This window comes from Euprymna scolopes, chromosome 44 (genome assembly GCF_053919585.1).
Source record: "Euprymna scolopes isolate OS-2025 chromosome 44, ASM5391958v1, whole genome shotgun sequence".
NCBI lineage: Eukaryota > Metazoa > Mollusca > Cephalopoda > Sepiida > Sepiolidae > Euprymna > Euprymna scolopes.
In genome coordinates this window covers 5,822,692-5,838,174 of record NC_136525.1, presented here as the reverse complement: position 1 = coordinate 5,838,174, position 15,483 = coordinate 5,822,692, and the positions used below count along the sequence as shown (strand labels likewise).

Here is a 15,483-nt window from a genome sequence, read left to right as displayed (position 1 = left end):
AGAGTGAGGAGAAAGAGAGAGAGTGAGGAGAAAGAGAGAGAGTGAGGAGAAAGAGAGAGAGTGAGGAGAAAGAGAGAGAGAGTGAGGAGAAAGAGAGAGAGAGTGAGGAGAAAGAGAGAGAGAGTGGGGAGAAGAGAGAGAGTGAGGAGAAAGAGAGAGAGAGTGAGGAGAAAGAGAGAGAGAGTGAGGAGAAAGAGAGAGAGAGAGTGAGGAGAAAGAGAGAGAGAGAGAGTGAGGAGAAAGAGAGAGAGAGAGAGTGAGGAGAAAGAGAGAGAGAGAGTGAGGAGAAAGAGAGAGAGAGTGAGGAGAAAGAGAGAGAGAGTGAGGAGAAAGAGATAGAGAGAGAGAGTGAGGAGAAAGAGAGAGAGTGAGGAGAAAGAGAGAGAGAGAGTGAGGAGAAAGAGAGAGAGAGAGTGAGGAGAAAGAGAGAGAGAGTGAGGAGAAAGAGAGAGAAAGTGAGGAGAAAGAGAGAGAGAGTGAGGAGAAAGAGAGAGAGTGAGGAGAAAGAGAGAGAGAGTGAGGAGAAAGAGAGAGAGAGTGAGGAGAAAGAGAGAGAGAGTGAGGAGAAAGAGAGAGAGAGAGTGAGGAGAAAGAGAGAGAGAGAGTGAGGAGAAAGAGAGAGAGAGAGTGAGGAGAAAGAGAGAGAGAGAGTGAGGAGAAGAGAGAGAGAGAGTGAGGAGAAAGAGAGAGAGAGAGTGAGGAGAAAGAGAGAGATAGTGAGGAGAAAGAGAGAGAGAGTGAGGAGAAAGAGAGAGAGAGTGAGAAGAAAGAGAGAGAGAGTGAGGAGAAAGAGAGAGAGAGTGAGGAGAAAGAGAGAGTGAGGAGAAAGAGAGGTGAGGAGAAGAGAGTGAGAGAAAGAGAGAGTGAGGAGAAAGAGAGAGTGAGGAGAAAGAGAGAGTGAGGAGAAAGAGAGAGTGAGGAGAAAGAGAGAGTGAGGAGAAAGAGAGAGTGAGGAGGAACAGAGAGAGAGTGAGGAGGAACAGAGAGAGAGTGAGGAGGAACAGAGAGAGAGTGAGGAGGAACAGAGAGAGAGTGAGGAGGAACAGAGAGAGAGTGAGGAGGAACAGAGAGAGAGTGAGGAGGAACAGAGAGAGAGTGAGGAGGAACAGAGAGAGAGTGAGGAGAAGAGAGAGAGAGAGTGAGGAGGAAGAGAGAGAGAGAGTGAGGAGGAAGAGAGAGAGAGAGTGAGGAGGAAGAGAGAGAGAGAGTGAGGAGGAAGAGAGAGAGAGAGTGAGGAGGAAGAGAGAGAGAGAGTGAGGAGAAAGAGAGAGAGAGTGAGGAGAAGAGAGAGAGAGTGAGGAGAAAGAGAGAGAGAGTGAGGAGAAAGAGAGAGAGAGTGAGGAGAAAGAGAGAGAGAGTGAGGAGAAAGAGAGAGAGAGTGAGGAGAAAGAGAGAGAGAGTGAGGAGAAAGAGAGAGAGAGTGAGGAGAAAGAGAGAGAGAGTGAGGAGAAAGAGAGAGAGAGTGAGGAGAAAGAGAGAGAGAGTGAGGAGAAAGAGAGAGAGAGTGAGAAGAAAGAGAGAGAGAGTGAGAAGAAAGAGAGAGAGAGTGAGAGAAAGAGAGAGAGAGTGAGGAGAAAGAGAGAGAGAGTGAGGAGAAAGAGAGAGTGAAGAGAAAGAGAGAGAGAGTGAGGAGAAAGAGAGAGAGAGTGAGGAGAAAGAGAGAGAGAGTTAGGAGAAAGAGAGAGAGAGTTAGGAGAAAGAGAGAGAGAGAGTGAGGAGAAAGAGAGAGAGAGTGAGGAGGAAGAGAGAGAGAGTGAGGAGAAAGAGAGAGTGAGTGAGGAGAAAGAGAGAGTGAGTGAGGAGAAAGAGAGAGTGAGTGAGGAGAAAGAGAGAGTGAGTGAGGAGAAAGAGAGAGTGAGGAGAAAGAGAGAGTGAGGAGAAAGAGAGAGAGTGAGGAGGAACAGAGAGAGAGTGAGGAGGAACAGAGAGAGAGTGAGGAGGAACAGAGAGAGAGTGAGGAGGAAGAGAGAGAGAGTGAGGAGGAAGAGAGAGAGAGTGAGGAGGAAGAGAGAGTGAGGAGGAGAGAGAGAGAGTGAGGAGGAAGAGAGAGAGAGAGTGAGGAGGAAGAGAGAGAGAGTGAGGAGGAAGAGAGAGAGAGTGAGGAGGAAGAGAGAGAGAGTGAGGAGGAAGAGAGAGAGAGTGAGGAGGAAGAGAGAGAGAGTGAGGAGGAAGAGAGAGAGTGAGGAGGAAGAGAGAGAGAGTGAGGAGGAAGAGAGAGAGAGAGTGAGGAGGAAGAGAGAGAGAGTGAGGAGGAAGAGAGAGAGAGTGAGGAGGAAGAGAGAGAGAGTGAGGAGGAAGAGAGAGAGAGTGAGGAGGAAGAGAGAGAGAGTGAGGAGGAAGAGAGAGAGTGAGGAGGAAGAGAGAGAGAGTGAGGAGGAAGAGAGAGAGAGTGAGGAGGAAGAGAGAGAGAGTGAGGAGGAAGAGAGAGAGAGAGAGAGTGAGGAGGAAGAGAGAGAGTGAGGAGGAAGAGAGAGAGAGTGAGGAGGAAGAGAGAGAGAGTGAGGAGGAAGAGAGAGAGAGTGAGGAGGAAGAGAGAGAGTGAGGAGGAAGAGAGAGAGAGTTAGGAGGAAGAGAGAGAGAGTGAGGAGGAAGAGAGAGAGAGAGAGTGAGGAGGAAGAGAGAGAGAGAGTGAGGAGGAAGAGAGAGAGAGAGTGAGGAGGAAGAGAGAGAGAGAGAGAGAGAGTGAGGAGGAAGAGAGAGAGAGAGTGAGGAGGAAGAGAGAGAGAGTGAGGAGGAAGAGACAGAGAGGTAGTGAGGTGGAAGAGAGACAGAGAGGTAGTGAGGAGGAAGAGAGACAGAGAGGTAGTGAGGAGGAAGAGAGAGAGAGTGAGGAGGAAGAGAGACAGAGAGAGAGTGAGGAGGAAGAGAGACAGAGAGGTAGTGAGGAGGAAGAGAGACAGAGAGGTAGTGAGGAGGAAGAGAGAGAGAGTGAGGAGGAAGAGAGACAGAGAGAGAGTGAGGAGGAAGAGAGACAGAGAGGTAGTGAGGAGGAAGAGAGACAGAGAGGTAGTGAGGTGAAGAGAGAGACAGATAGTGAGGAGGAAGAGAGACAGATAGTGAGGAGGAAGAGAGAGAGAGAGTGAGGAGGAAGAGAGACAGAGAGAGAGTGAGGAGGAAGAGAGACAGAGAGTGAGGAGGAAGAGAGAGAGAGAGAGAGAGAGAGTGAGGAGGAAGAGAGAGAGAGAGTGAGGAGGAAGAGAGAGAGAGAGAGAGAGAGAGTGAGGAGGAAGAGAGAGAGAGAGTGAGGAGGAAGAGAGAGAGAGTGAGGAGGAAGAGACAGAGAGGTAGTGAGGTGGAAGAGAGACAGAGAGGTAGTGAGGAGGAAGAGAGACAGAGAGGTAGTGAGGAGGAAGAGAGAGAGAGTGAGGAGGAAGAGAGACAGAGAGAGAGTGAGGAGGAAGAGAGACAGAGAGGTAGTGAGGAGGAAGAGAGACAGAGAGGTAGTGAGGAGGAAGAGAGAGAGAGTGAGGAGGAAGAGAGACAGAGAGAGAGTGAGGAGGAAGAGAGACAGAGAGGTAGTGAGGAGGAAGAGAGACAGAGAGGTAGTGAGGTGGAAGAGAGACAGATAGTGAGGAGGAAGAGAGACAGATAGTGAGGAGGAAGAGAGAGAGAGAGTGAGGAGGAAGAGAGACAGAGAGAGAGTGAGGAGGAAGAGAGACAGAGAGAGAGTGAGGAGGAAGAGAGACAGAGAGAGAGTGAGGAGGAAGAGAGACAGAGAGAGAGTGAGGAGGAAGAGAGACAGAGAGAGAGTGAGGAGGAAGAGAGACAGAGAGAGAGTGAGGAGGAAGAGAGACAGAGAGGTAGTGAGGAGGAAGAGAGACAGAGAGGTAGTGAGGAGGAAGAGAGACAGAGAGGAATCAGAACAGATTTATTAGGCATCTTTACTGACTAGCTGATTAGTTTCCTTATAGTCATCATGGGGAAGTTAGGTCCTTCAAACAACAGCCGCAGCAGCCGTACATCTTCTCCAGATATGTAAAGAAGTAGAAGCTTCCTTTTCAGTTGCCTCCCCATGAATTTTTAGAATTTTTAATGCAGGGAAAATCCTGCCTTCCTAAAAGGGTCATTCTAGATTGTGACAAAACTTAAAACTGTCTCAGCCTAGAAGGATTTCGTGTTCAGAATGGGTGAAGTACCCGAATGAATGTTACACTTCGCTATTAGCTATAGAGAGACGGAAAGACAGAATTGCTTAGGAATTCTGCTCAGTCATGGCTGACGAAACGAAAGCACGCTACCCACATGGATTAAATAAAGTGTCTCGTCTGAAATTCCGTGCAGATTCAGAGTTCAACACGATATACCTGAAGAAGGTCGGTGGTTACATCAACCAAATCCCCTCCCCCACTCTTTATCTGTGCCTAAACCTAAACGTAGATTCCATGAACAAAGCTTCTTTCTTAGAACTGCACACCTTGGAACTCTCTTCCGTTTGCCTGATTTCCAGCTGACTACAATATGGTCATCTTCAAGTCCAATGTAAACAAGTTCTTGATGAGCCGTTCCTACTAAGTAATCCAATTTACCAAATTTACACTTCTAACGATTACTATGATTTTGTCCTTTTGACCAATGTACACTCTTTAACCCTTATCCTCGAGTGGCCTCTGGGCCTTTTTAAGCGGTGATTCATTTGCAAAAAAAAAAAAAAAAAAAAAAAAAAAAAAAAAAAAGAAAAAAAAGCCTTGTGTAAGATGAGAATAATAGTCTAGATAATTCAAATATTACGACGTAAGTGAATTTTGCAAAACTTTCAATAACCCCTCAATCGGTTCCCAACCCTATCCCATAGCACTGATGGGGTTTGGTGTTTATTTCATGTAACATTATCAGGGACCATATGTTTTGGTTTTTATAACGTCGGGCAGCGTGGGATCACCCGGAGGAGAGGGGAGGGAATTCAATGATCGAATTGTTAAACCTGGATTAGTAAATTTTGCAGTTGAATGACCAACGGTAGAGAAAGAGGACATTGGGAACTCGATCAATGTTGAAGAAATAAATCTACGCAAGTTTTCTTTCTTTTTCTTTTTTTTGAAAAGGATGAGGCATCGTTGAGAGAGGAAATATGTGGATATAGGTAAGCAGTAAGGAGGGAGGCTGAAAAATAGAGAGATGGAGATTACAAAAAAGTCAAAACAGACGGACAAATCAGGCAGAATTGGTGGGAGAAGAGAGTGACAAAAGAAAGAGTTGTATCAAGAGGAGGTCAGGTGATCGAAAGAGAAAAATGAGATGGAGTGAAGGAGAAAAAGGGGGGGCGAGACGAGAGGGGGACAGAGAGAGAGAGAGCGGGGAGAGAGAGGAGGAGAGGGGGAGAAGGGGAGAGGAGGAGAGAGCCAGAGCGAGAGAGGAGAGAGCCAGAGCGAGAGAGGAGAGAGGGAGAGCGAGAGAGGAGAGAGGGAGAGCGAGAGAGGAGAGAGGGAGAGCGAGAGAGGAGAGAGGGAGAGCGAGAGAGGAGTGGGGAGAGCGAGAGAGGAGTGGGGAGAGCGAGAGAGGAGTGGGGAGAGTGAGAGAGGAGTGGGGAGAGTGCGAGAGGAGTGGCACAGAGAGTAGAAAAGCGAGACAGAGTAGAGAAAGAGGGACAGAGTTTAAAGAAAGCCAGGCGAGAGAGAGAGAGAGAAAGAGAGGAGAGAAAGGAGATAGAGAGGAGGCAGAGAGAGAGAGAGAGAGCGAAGAGAGGGCAGGAATATCTCTTCAGCAAAAAGAGAGAGACAATGTTGGCTAGAAGAAGGAAGAGAAAGAAAAAAAAACATGTAAAAACCAATCGCGGCGTCTTAAAGCATCTTGAATGACAATCCCTAACAGTAAGTTGCACAGCCGGGAGGAGCAGAAAATTGTTTATACAATATTAGGAGAAACGTTAAATATTTATTTATTTATACAATTTTAACCGACTTCCTGTAAACTTCCGAAAAAAATAAAAAGGAAAATAAATTTTCACCATAACCGTATTTCTTTAAAAGAAAAAGAAAAAAAAAAAAACGTCTGGAAACTAAATTAAGTTTGGATAATGGTTTAAACAGAGTTTTAAGGCCAATTTCTCCACAGCGAATTAGGGTTATTTATTTATGGGGTGCGACCACGAATAAAAAAAATGTTGCATTTTGACTAAGAGACATCTTTACAAGATTAAATTACTAAGCACGGAGATGGGGGAGCGGTAACAAGGGCAGATAATCACGAAAGGGAACAGTTTTAATGAAAGAAGTCGAAGTACGCATGAGAAAAAATAAACTTTCACAAATATATAAACACTTTAGAATATATATACACACACACATACACATACACACTAGCAGGCCCGCCTGGCGTTGTTGGGTCATAAATAAGGCTGGGACAACAGCATATTCTTTTCATTGTGTTGACTCTCGATTGTGTATCCGTTGATATCTTATATGCTTTTATATAGAGTGATGTGGTAGCAGTGTCAGAAATTTCGTGAAAACAGTGAATAATTCCACCCCATCTTTCCAAGCTTATAACTCCTCGAAAAATGTAATTCAAGCCCTAATTTTTTTTTTTCAATTAAAGGAGCAAGGACCAAGGTTTTATTAAAAAAAAAAAAAAAAAAAAAAAAAAACAATGTGTTTTTTTTTTTTTTAAAAAAGGTTTTAAACTTCGGACTTTACAGGTAAATTTCTAAAAAAGCGATTTTTTTTTTGTTTTAAATTTGAATATATTATTTATTGACCTTTTCTCTTCAATTTGTGATATATAAAACTCTCCGATATAATTAATTATTTACTTTTTAATAGACATTTTTAAAATGAGAGGCGTGACAGTTAATCATCAGAATTCATAGATGGACTAGTCCATCTATGAATTCTGATGATGCTAGTTGAATTTTTCCTCTCTTTGAGGATTTTCCTCTAGTTGAAACAATTTGTAAACTCATTCTGGACTCACAGTAATAAATTTCCTAATATATATATATATATATATATAAGAAACAAGTTGTAGAATTAGACAAAAAGTTTTTATTATTCGGCATTGATGCGAACACTGGCCGCTTAATTTACCGGCAAATCTTTACCCTCCTCTATACCGGACTTCCTTCAACACAGTCATCTTTTTTTTAACATTGAACCCAGAATGAATTGTTTTACATATTTACATCTTATGTTTTTTTAAATTTTGTGACTACAAATCAAAACTTCAGTTTCAATCTATGCAGCTACCAGCAAATACATATTTCGCTAATGTTTTTCCCTCTGGTGAAAAGAAATAACATTATTTGAAACTCTGCGGATTAAGGAGCACCCAATTTCGGAGTATTCTGCCGAATAATAAAAACTTTTTATATAATTCTACTTGACAACTGTGTTTGGTCCCATTTCAAAGGGGGGCATCTCCAATATTTTCGTCGGATGGCATTCTCCTCACTGATAAGAAACAAATTACTAAGCACTGGGCTGAACACTTTTCAAATGTTTTAAACAGAATCGACAGTGGATCAGGGAGTGATTGAATTCTCAGAGGCCAACCATTGAGGAGCTTGCTGACAGTCCATCCATGTCAGAAATAGAATGGGCTGTAAAGCAACTTTCAAATGGTAACGCTCCAGGTGATGACGGCATACCTGCAGAAGTATACAAATGTGGAAGCCAACTGTTAATCAGGAAACTAAGTGTCTTGTTTTCATTAACATGGGAACTTGGTACCGTGCCACAACAGTTCAAAGACGCATCAATTATTCACCTGTTTAAGCACAAAGGAAATAAGTGTGAGTGTGATAACCATAGAGGAATTTCTCTTTTGTCTGTCGCTGGTAAGATTCTAGCTCGTGTAATCCTAAACAGACTCAATGGTTCAATCTGTAAAACTGTGCTCCCAGAAACCCTGTGTGGTTTTAGGGCAGGAAGAGGTACTGTGGACATGATCTTCAGCCTTCGGCAACTACAGGAGAAAGCGAGAGAGCAGAATAAGAACTTGTTTGTCACATTCGTTTACCTCACAAAGGCATTTGATACCGCCTTCAGGTATGCCCTGTGGACTGTTTTGAGGAGGCTCCATATTCCAGACAAGATGTTGAATGTGATTCTCCTTTCACTGGAGAATGGTGGCAATTGTACGATCTGGCTGTGAACAAAGTGAACCATTTGAAGTGTCAAATGGAACTAAGCAAGGATGTGTCCTTGCCCTGATCCTATTTGCTCTTTTCTTTTCGGTGATGCTTGAGACAGCTTTCAAGAACATCTCGGACTGTGTAGGTGTTGAGTATCGATCAAGTGGAGGAGTATTTAACCAGCAACAGTTCAAGGTTAAAACCAAGACTTCTGTGCAGACTGTTCTTGATCTCCTTCATGCTGATGACTGTGCTCTTGACACCCATAGACTTGATGACATGCAGAACATCCTCAACAGCTTTTCTGATGCATGTAAGGCCTTTGGTCTTACAGTTAGTATAAAAAGACTGAAATTATTCACCAGCCAAAACCAAACAATACGTCCGCTTCACAACCAGTGGTATATATTGATGGTGAAGCTTTGAAAACAGTATCTTCTTTTACATACCTCGGCTCTGTTGTGTCTGATGATGCTAAATTTGAAAAGGACATCCAAAGTAGAATTAATAAAGCTAGTGAAGCATTTGGTAGGTTGCGACACAGACTCTGGAACAGCCACGATGTGTCTCTAAAAGTGAAGGTGGCAGTCTACAAATCTGTTGTTCTGCCTACTCTTCTGTATGGTGTGGACCTTGTACCGCAAGCATATAAATCAGCTTGATTGATACGACATGTCTGTGTTCTATTTGCAATGTTGGATGGTAGGATCGTGTTCTAAATCGTGAAATCACTGGCATTGAATCATTTTTGATAAGGATACAAATGCGGTGGTTGGAATCATGGATGATCGGGTCATCTTGTGAGAATGAATGACCTAAGAGTTCCTAAGCAACTTTTTATGGGCAACTGACAAATTCTTGCTTTCCAATAGCACATCCTCTGCTTTGTTACAAGAATAAACTAAAAGACACCCTGAAGCGTTGTGGAATTTTTTAGCTTCTGGGAGAGTGTAGCAGGGAATTGAAGTGGAGGAAAATGTGTTTTCTAGGGACCAGACAATTTGGACATAACTGCCTTTGTCATAGAGACGTCCTTCATGCAAATATGAAGACAAAGTACCAGAAAAATCTATCAAAACAATGACCATGTATGCCACTGTGCTTTCAAAGCATGCAGCAAAGCAGGATTATCTGTTCACTCGCGAAGACATCTTTAACCAATGAGCATATGCTTCACCATCCGCGGAGGAATGTGCCGGACGTCTCCAGGATTGTTATTATACATGGTGTCACAGAGCTTAGGAGCTACTAAAAAAATTCATACTTGACCCTCATTCATCGTCATTGGTGAGAGAATCCACCATAGATATATATTTGTTTAATGTTCGTAGTATGTTACCACCTTCTATCCTCCTTTTTGATAAATAGGATCTCCCGATCCAATAATTTATAATCTGGAAAGCATGACACACACACGTACATATTACAGGATTAATATATAGATTATCAATACTCATCTCAAAACAGCTTCACTATTCTCTCTGTTTATGTTAATAGCGTCGCGAGGCATAGCAATAAGCGGCCATGGTTGGCATGTGTCTGCTGTAAGAGAACAGTGACACGTGAACCTGGAATCCTTCAGACGCAAGAATACAATTATGCAAATTTTAGCACCTGTTTGGGAGTCCGAGATAACAGAATAAAACGCTGTTTATGTGAAAAGCTAACGTCTTAGTTGTGGGGAAAAGAAAGAAAACAAAATAATCCAACTTAAGTGTAAGTTTTTTTTTTTTTTTCAACTCTAAAATAATTTACGTGACTGAAATAGGAATCAATTGCCAAAATACATTGTTCGATCACATAAATGGTTAACAATCTTTCAGTTTTTCCAAAATATTTGACACCCGAGCAACGCCAGTTGATCCCAAGTAGTTTGTTTACATTGTTCGATTCATTTAGTCTAATCAGATAACAGAATGTATTATTTTTGGAGTAAAGGAGTTATCTGCCCTTGTTAAGACCTGGACTGTTATCTAATGATTGCTGATAATGGCAGAAATGTGCCTCTAACGAGTGGTCTGTTCAGTGATAAAAATTAACAAGATTTTTTTTTTTTTGGGGGGGGAGTATATCTTTTAGATGAGCTTATATAATAGATGGTGCAGCTGATATGTCATTTTGGGGCTTCAACATCATCTGTTTATTCCTGCTAATAACCATAGATGAATAATCTTCAAAGAACACATAATACAAGAAATAAATACATTCCCATTTTTGTATATTGCGGCCATGTTTAAAAAGATGCAAGATGCAACATGATCAGCATCACAGAGATTCTACTTAGAAGAGAAGGTAGTGCCTGGGAAGATAGTCTCATGACGACAGAAAAAAAATGTGACATTACTTACACCCTACCTCAGAGAAGGAGATAATACCTCAGAGAATTATCTCCATCCTCTTAAAATTAAAAAAGAAAAAAAAAAACTTTCCATTAATTAAAAAAAAAACAAAAAAACTTTCTATTAATTAAAAAAACAAACTTTGCATTAATTGAAAAAAAAAATTTCCTTTAATTAAAAAAAAACTTTGATTAAAAAAAAAAAAACAACTTTCCATTAATTAAAAAAAAACCCAACTTTCCATTAATTTAAAAAAAAAAAAAACAACTTTCCATTAATTTAAAAAAAAAACAACTTTCCTTTAATTTAAAAAAAAAAACAACTTTCCATTAATTTAAAAAAAAAAACTTTCCATTAATTTAAAAAAAAAAACAACTTTCCATTAATTTAAAAAAAAAACAACTTTCCATCAATTAAAAAAAAAACTTTCCATTAATTAAAAAAAAAAAAAACAACTTTCCATTAATTAAAAAAAAACTTTCCATTAATTAAAAAAAATTGTTTCCATTAACTATGATCTTATTTATTAGAAAAAGGAGAACATACTACGAATATTAAATTAGAATATATCTATACACCAATTTAATGTTTGTATTGTTTCTATTCTTTATTAATAAATAGGATCTCCCTATCAAATAATTTATACTCTGGAAACCGTGACAGACGCACGTACATACATTAAAGGTACTACGATATTAATATACACATTATCTAGATGATCTGGTTTCATTTTTTAACCATGATATACATTTAAAGCTTGCCACAAATCATGTTGCAAAGAACTTTCAAATTCAAAGTTAATAAATAGTAGATTGGTCGACAAACTTAATATTAACATTCAAAGCAACATGAATTTGAACAAATATATTGAGGACATTGCAAAGGCTGCTGCAAAGAAGGTAAAGTAAAGGATTTATCTGCCCTTGTTAAGACCTGGACTGTTATCTAATGAGCGTTGTAACGGCAAAAATGTGCCTCTAATGAGTGGTCTGTTCAGCGATTAACAAGAATTTTTTTTTTTTAATCTTTTAGACGAACTTACATAATAGATGGCGCTGCTGATAAGTCATTTTGGAGCTTCAATATTATCTGTTTATTCCTGCTAATAACCATAGATGAATAATCTTCAAAGAACACGGAATGCATTGCGGCCATGTTTAAAAAGATGCAAGATGCAACATAAATTGGAACAAACATATTGAGGACATTGCCAAAGCTGCTGCAAAGAAGGTGGGCTCCTCCTACCATGCCAGAAAACCATTCACACCATATTATCCCTGATATTCATAAATGATCTCCCTTATAAAGTTGTGTCTAAGATGGGTATATTTGCCGATGACATCACGTTCGATAGTAAATATGAGGGGGGGTGGGGGGTACACCCAAAAAAACAAAGTACACATATCCAAGTTGATGACTGAAACCCTAGAAAACGACCTAGTTGGTAGTGGAATGATGCTGTAAATGGATGGTAATATACAATGCTACTAAGACTAAGCTTCTTTCCTTTAACAATTACAAAAAAAAAAAAAAAAACCTTCTCAACCACTGAATGCCATGATTGACCCTTCGTGGTATTTATTTGCTTCACCACGTAAGCAAATCAGGCACAAGGCCGTTTTTAATGTGGAGGAAAACCAGCTCCCCTCAAATATTTTGTTCGTTTACTTTATTTAATCAAGTGCTTACTTCCAATATTAAAATATCTTTTTTTATTAATTACATTTTTTATTTTAAAACTTTAATAATTTTTATTTTTAAAACTTTAATAATTTTTATTTTTAAAACTTTAATAATTTTTATTTTTAAAACTTTAATAATTTTTATTTTTAAAACTAATAATTTTTATTTTAAAACTTTAATAATTTTTATTTTAAAACTTTAATAATTTTTATTTTTAAAACTAATAATTTTTATTTTTAAAACTTTAATAATTTTTATTTTTAAAACTTTAATAATTTTTATTTTTAAAACTTTAATAATTTTTATTTTTAAAACTAATAATTTTTATTTTTAAAACTTTAATAATTTTTATTTTTAAAACTTTAATAATTTTTATTTTTAAAACTTTAATAATTTTTATTTTAAAACTTTAATAATTTTTATTTTAAAACTTTAATAATTTTTATTTTTAAAACTTTAATAATTTTTATTTTTAAAACTTTAATAATTTTTATTTTTAAAACTAATAATTTTTATTTTAAAACTTTAATAATTTTTATTTTATTTTTAAAACTAATAATTCGTAATATTCGTGATTTGTCGGTGTAAAATACTGATGTGACCCTTTCTAGAGTTGTCGAACTTTGCCGGGACTTAACTGCAAGGCTACCTACAGAAGATGATAACGACATTTATACATTGTTTACATCACCACGACAACTGGGGATTTCATATTATTATTAATACGGAGTGCAGTTCTTGTTAACACATATAGATAGAGAGGAGACACATTATTGATGATGGCGAAGGGGGACACATAATACAGAGGAGGGAGTTATACTGATGATGGAGGAGGGGACAGACAATACGTGAAAGGGGTCATACAAAGTTTGTTTACAAGAAGATAGACAAAACACATTTACCTTTTCCTTTTGGCGGAATAACGACAGACGAAGACAACAGTTTATAAATATTGGATGATTCTTTATTCCTATCAGCTGGATGATGATAGTGGTCAGGGATTCAAGCCTTTACGATTACATTGTTGTATCTCCCTCCACCTCTCGCTTCCAAGAGGGTGTCAGCTCTTAGTCTCCAACTCAACTCTCCTCTAAGTCGCTCTCTGACTGTGGCTCTTCTGTGTCTCTTAACTTCGAACCCTGTCTCAATATATTAGGAATCTCTTTTCTTGATGACGTCAGAGGCGTGGTGAAACAATGCGACTCCCTCACGTTTCAATTTACACGTGTGCTTTGCACATGCATCCACACGCTTCTAGTAACAAAGAAACTCCTAAATTGAATTGTATCGTTTTTAACCTATTTTGTTAATAATTATTTCTAAACTCGTATTGTCCATTCTTTTAACTGACATATTTAATATTCAGTTATTTCTAAAAGAACGAACAATCGACTGCATTCTTAAATTAAATATCTGTCTCTGACATAAATATTTTTATTTATTTGCAACGAATTCAATATGTATTTTTTTTTTTTTAAACTTTTCTTACTGGTTTCGATTCTAACCTTTTCCAAATATCATTTTCAAACTTATTTAGTTTAATTACTGGGGTCTATCCCTTTTTACATAATAATAATATGCTACCCAAGAACTCATTCTTCAAACTCCTTGGCTTAACATTCATGGGCAACATGAATTGGAATAAATACATTGAGGGCATTGCCAAGTCTGCTGCAAATTGGTGGACCCTCCCCTCTAGCGTGCTAGAAAATTACTCACACCAAAGAGCATCTGATATCTTTACAAAAGCCACAATTCAACCATGCATGGAGTATTGCTACCACATCTGGGTTGATACATCTACCACTAGTTTCTCACTCTTAGATAGGGGAGTACAAAACAAAAAAAAAATGAAATCTCAAATTAAATACTGTCTGCAAAGCTCCAACTTCTGTCCCATCAACAAAATGTGGCATCCCTCTGCCTTTTTTACAAGTAGTTTAATGGAATATGCTCTGATCAACACGTAGCACTTGCGCCATCTCACCTTACATACTCCTAACCCGACAAGCAGCAAAATCCCACCCCTTCACTGCGGCATTCAACCTGGATCAGTTGAGATAGCTCCATCCAACAAATTCACTGCACTCCGTATAACGGCCGACCAGGCGGCAGTGGTCAGGGCTGTTTTCGCTACAAGCGTAAGCCATTCGTGGTTCCATCAGCTGAGCCCGTAGAGGCGGGAGCCAAGGAGGATTTCAGTATTCTGTTTCACTATCCTGAGCCAGATCTTGAGTTGGCCACCGTGGCATTTCTTTCCGTGTGATGATGGTGCTGGGTCGATAACTTCACGAATGAGGTCACCTGGGTTTTGGCGAAGTGCATGGCCGAACCAGCAAAGGCATATGGCAACGAGGGATTGTTGAAAGGAGCGTATCTTGCAGCGTGCCCGGACCATGTTGTTGGAGATGGATTGTTGCCAGCAAACACGTAGGATGTAGCGTAGGCAGTGATGGTCGAATACCTCCAGCTTGCAAAGGTCACTTACACACACAGCCCAGGTTTCGCAGCCTTCTACTTAAATAGATTCTTCCCTTAAACTGCTAGATTTTGGAATTCCCTTCCTGTTTCCTGCTTCTCTGGCTTCACTAATCTGCAGAAGTTGAAATGTACTATGGACAAGCATCTTGCTGCTGAACTCCATAGTCTCCTATTAGACATGATTCTAAATAGTAGCCAATTATGTCCAAGCGTCAATATGCCTTGTTTAGTGTGAAAAAGAGTAAAAAAAAAAAATTAAAAAAAAAAAAAAAAAAATGAGTTGAATACAACAATTTATTCAGTGAGGGTTGAAGACATGCGTTGCATGGACAAAGAATGGTATGTTGACTGCGTAATGAGTAGGGCTGTGACAACAGCATATTCTTTTTTTTCTTCTTTTTCTTCTCATTGTTTGGATTTTTGAGTATATATCTGTTAATATCTTATGTTTTTATATAGACTGGTGCGGTTCTTGGTTGATTGACTGTGTTGGATATATACTTGAGAATGAAAAGAATATTCTGTTGTCACAGGCCTGGTAATGAGTCTTCAAGACATTCTTTGAAGGTGACCAAACCAACAAAATCTCCTGTTCTGCACACATCTCCCTACACTGTCAAGCTTTATTCTTTCTCCGAAGCCATCAGAACTAAGCTTGCCTTTGCCTGTCTTTTAAGATTTGCATTACACATCCATCATACTGTTATATTATTTCTCTCCATGCAACTTATGTCCTTAACCCTCACTGGCCAGTGGTAATTTTCTGCTGGTTAGTAATAGCTGAGATTCCCTGAACTCTTGCAATCACGCTAGCACCTGCTCTTTCCTGTGCTCTTATGATATCACCAAAACAAAACTTTGACAACCTAGATAGAAAATACCAAATTTCAAGTGGTGCTACCAGATAAGGCT

At 39.4% G+C, this 15,483-nt stretch overlaps 1 protein-coding gene across 1 annotated transcript in view; it reads right to left on the bottom strand.

Annotated features, from left to right (window-relative positions):
• Positions 1-15,483, bottom strand: part of LOC145268655 (nucleoporin NUP188-like) — a 568,258-nt gene that overhangs the window by 497,666 nt on the left and 55,109 nt on the right. The window lies entirely within an intron of this gene.